General features: G+C 73.6%; 1 long non-coding RNA gene across 1 annotated transcript in view; it reads left to right on the forward strand.

The window, feature by feature from the left end:
* LOC144954780 (uncharacterized) overlaps window positions 1-3,235 on the forward strand; it is a 32,865-nt gene extending 29,630 nt beyond the window's left edge. Inside the window, exon 5 of the long non-coding RNA XR_013641359.1 lies at window positions 3,130-3,235. This is a non-coding gene — a long non-coding RNA (uncharacterized LOC144954780). The remainder of the gene's footprint in view (window positions 1-3,129) is intronic.
* Window positions 3,236-3,445: the final 210 nt, after the last annotated feature.

Genomic DNA, 3,445 nt, shown 5'->3' on the forward strand with positions numbered 1-3,445 from the left:
CACTACCCCCCCCACTACCCCCCCCCCACTACCCCCCCCCCCACTACCCCCCCCCACTACCCCCCCCCACTACCCCCCCCCACTACCCCCCCCACTACCCCCCCCACTACCCCCCCCCCCCACTACCCCCCCCACTACCCCCCCCACTACTCAGCACGGAGCTCCGGCCACAACCCCCCCACTAAACCCCTCCCCCCGTGTCTCTCCCCGTGTCTCTCCCCCCGTGTCTCTCCCCCCGTGTCTCTCTCCCCGTATCTCTCCCCCCGTGTCTCTCCGCGTGTCTTTCTCCGTGTCTATCTCCCTGTGTCTACCCCCCCCCCGTGTCTCTCCCCCCGTGTCTCCCCCCCATGTCTCCCCCCCCCTCCCTGTGTCTCCCCCCCGTGTCTCTCCCCCCGTGTCTCCCCTCCTCGTGTCTCCCCCCCGTGTCTCTCCCCCCCTCCCTGTATCTCCCCCCCGTGTCTCTCCCCCCATGTCTCCCCCCGTGTCTCCCCCCCATGTCTCCCCCCCCTCCCTGTGTCTCCCCCCCGTGTCTCTCCCCCCGTGTCTCCCCCCGTGTCTCCCCCCCGTGTCTCCCCCCCCGTGTCTCTCCCCCCGTGTCTCCCCCCCGTGTCTCTCCCCCCGTGTCTCCCCCCCGTGTCTCCCCCCCGTGTCTCTCCCCCCGTGTCTCCCCCCCGTGTCTCCCCCCCGTGTCTCTCCCCCGTGTTTCCCCCCCGTGTCTCTCCCCCGTGTCTCCCCCCCCGTGTCTCCCCCCGTGTCTCCCCCCCGTGTCTCTCCCCCGTGTCTCTCCCCCGTGTCTCCCCCCCGTGTCTCCCCCCCGTGTCTCCCCCCCGTGTCTCTCCCCCCGTGTCTCTCCCCCCGTGTCTCCCCCCCGTGTCTCCCCCCCGTGTCTCCCCCCCGTGTCTCCCCCCCGTGTCTCTCCCCCCGTGTCTCTCCCCCCGTGTCTCCCCCCCGTGTCTCCCCCCCATGTCTCCCCCCCCTCCCTGTATCTCCCCCCCGTGTCTCTCCCCCCATGTCTCCCCCCGTGTCTCCCCCCCATGTCTCCCCCCCCCTCCCTGTGTCTCCCCCCCGTGTCTCTCCCCCCGTGTCTCCCCCCGTGTCTCCCCCCCGTGTCTCCCCCCCGTGTCTCTCCCCCCGTGTCTCCCCCCCGTGTCTCTCCCCCCGTGTCTCCCCCCCGTGTCTCCCCCCCGTGTCTCTCCCCCCGTGTCTCCCCCCCGTGTCTCCCCCCCGTGTCTCTCCCCCGTGTTTCCCCCCCGTGTCTCTCCCCCGTGTCTCCCCCCCCCGTGTCTCCCCCCGTGTCTCCCCCCCGTGTCTCTCCCCCGTGTCTCTCCCCCGTGTCTCCCCCCCGTGTCTCCCCCCCGTGTCTCCCCCCCGTGTCTCTCCCCCCGTGTCTCTCCCCCCGTGTCTCCCCCCCGTGTCTCCCCCCCGTGTCTCCCCCCCGTGTCTCCCCCCCGTGTCTCTCCCCCCGTGTCTCTCCCCCCGTGTCTCCCCCCCGTGTCTCTCCCCCCGTGTCTCTCCCCCCGTGTCTCCCCCCCGTGTCTCCCCCCCGTGTCTCCCCCCCGTGTCTCCCCCCCGTGTCTCCCCCCCGTGTCTCCCCCCCGTGTCTCCCCCCCCGTGTCTCCCCCCCGTGTCTCCCCCCCGTGTCTCTCCCCCCGTGTCTCCCCCCCGTGTCTCTCCCCCCGTGTCTCCCCCCCGTGTCTCCCCCCCGTGTCTCCCCCCCGTGTCTCCCCCCCATGTCTCCCCCCCGTGTCTCCCCCCCCATGTCTCCCCCCCCCTCCCTGTGTCTCCCCCCCGTGTCTCCCCCCCATGTCTCCCCCCCCCTCCCTGTGTCTCTCCCCCCGTGTCTCCCCCCCGTGTCTCCCCCCCCCTCCCTGTGTCTCTCCCCCCGTGTCTCCCCCCCATGTCTCCCCCCCCCCTCCCTGTGTCTCCCCCCCGTGTCTCCCCCCCATGTCTCCCCCCCCCCTCCCTGTGTCTCCCCCCCGTGTCTCCCCCCCATGTCTCCCCCCCCCTCCCTGTGTCTCTCCCCCCGTGTCTCCCCCCCGTGTCTCCCCCCCATGTCTCCCCCCCCCCTCCCTGTGTCTCCCCCCCGTGTCTCTCCCCCCGTGTCTCCCCTCCTCGTGTCTCCCCCCCGTGTCTCTCCCCCCCTCCCTGTATCTCCCCCCCGTGTCTCTCCCCCCATGTCTCCCCCCGTGTCTCCCCCCCATGTCTCCCCCCCCTCCCTGTGTCTCCCCCCCGTGTCTCTCCCCCCGTGTCTCCCCCCGTGTCTCCCCCCCGTGTCTCCCCCCCGTGTCTCTCCCCCCGTGTCTCCCCCCCGTGTCTCTCCCCCCGTGTCTCCCCCCCCCCCCCCGTGTCTCTCCCCCCGTGTCTCCCCCCCGTGTTTCCCCCCGTGTCTCTCCCCCGTGTCTCCCCCCCCGTGTCTCCCCCCGTGTCTCCCCCCCCGTGGTCTCTCCCCCGTGTCTCTCCCCCGTGTCTCCCCCCCGTGTCTCCCCCCCGTGTCTCCCCCCCCGTGTCTCTCCCCCCCGTGTCTCTCCCCCCGTGTCTCCCCCCGTGTCTCCCCCCGTGTCTCCCCCCGTGTCTCCCCCCCGTGTCTCTCCCCCTGTGTCTCCCCCCCGTGTCTCTCCCCCCGTGTCTCCCCCCGTGTCTCCCCCCCGTGTCTCCCCCCGTGTCTCTCCCCCCGTGTCTCTCCCCCCGTGTCTCCCCCCGTGTCTCCCCCCGTGTCTCCCCCCCGTGTCTCCCCCCCGTGTCTCTCCCCCCGTGTCTCCCCCCCGTGTCCCCCCCCCCGTGTCTCCCCCCCGTGTCTCTCCCCCCCGTGTCTCCCCCCCGTGTCTCTCCCCCCGTGTCTCCCCCCCGTGTCTCCCCCCCGTGTCTCCCCCCCGTGTCTCTCCCCCCGTGTCTCCCCCCCGTGTCTCCCCCCCGTGTCTCTCCCCCCGTGTCTCCCCCCGTGTCTCCCCCCCGTGTCTCCCCCCCGTGTCTCCCCCCGTGTCTCCCCCCCGTGTATCTCCCCCCGTCTCTCCCCTCGTCCCCCCCCCCCGTGTCTCCCCCCGTGTCTCCCCCCCGTGTCTCCCCCCCCCATCTCCCCCCCCCTCCGTGTCTCTCCCCCCGTGTCTCTATCCCCATGTCCTCCCCCCCCAGGTTGACCCGAGTGGCCTCCTCCTCTGCGTGGGCTTCAGCGACGGAGTCGTGCGCCTCCTGCGTCTCGAGGGGGGGGGGCCCCCCCCCCGCCCCTCCCTCCCACGGCCCCTCCCCCACCCGCCCCCCCACATTGGGGGGCCCGGCCCCCACGGGATCGAGGCTGATGCTGGTGTGGGCGTCGAAGCCGCACACGGAGAGAGTGAACGCCGTGGCATTCCACAGCACCCTGGGGCTGCTGTGTAGTGGGGTGAGTGGGGGTGGTGAGTGGGGGGGTGAGTGGGTGGGTGAGTGGGGTGGGTGGGTGAGTCAGTGGGTG

The sequence above is a fragment of the Lampetra fluviatilis genome, unplaced genomic scaffold, assembly GCF_964198595.1.
Source record: "Lampetra fluviatilis unplaced genomic scaffold, kcLamFluv1.1 SCAFFOLD_444, whole genome shotgun sequence".
Taxonomy (NCBI): Eukaryota; Metazoa; Chordata; class Hyperoartia; order Petromyzontiformes; family Petromyzontidae; genus Lampetra; species Lampetra fluviatilis.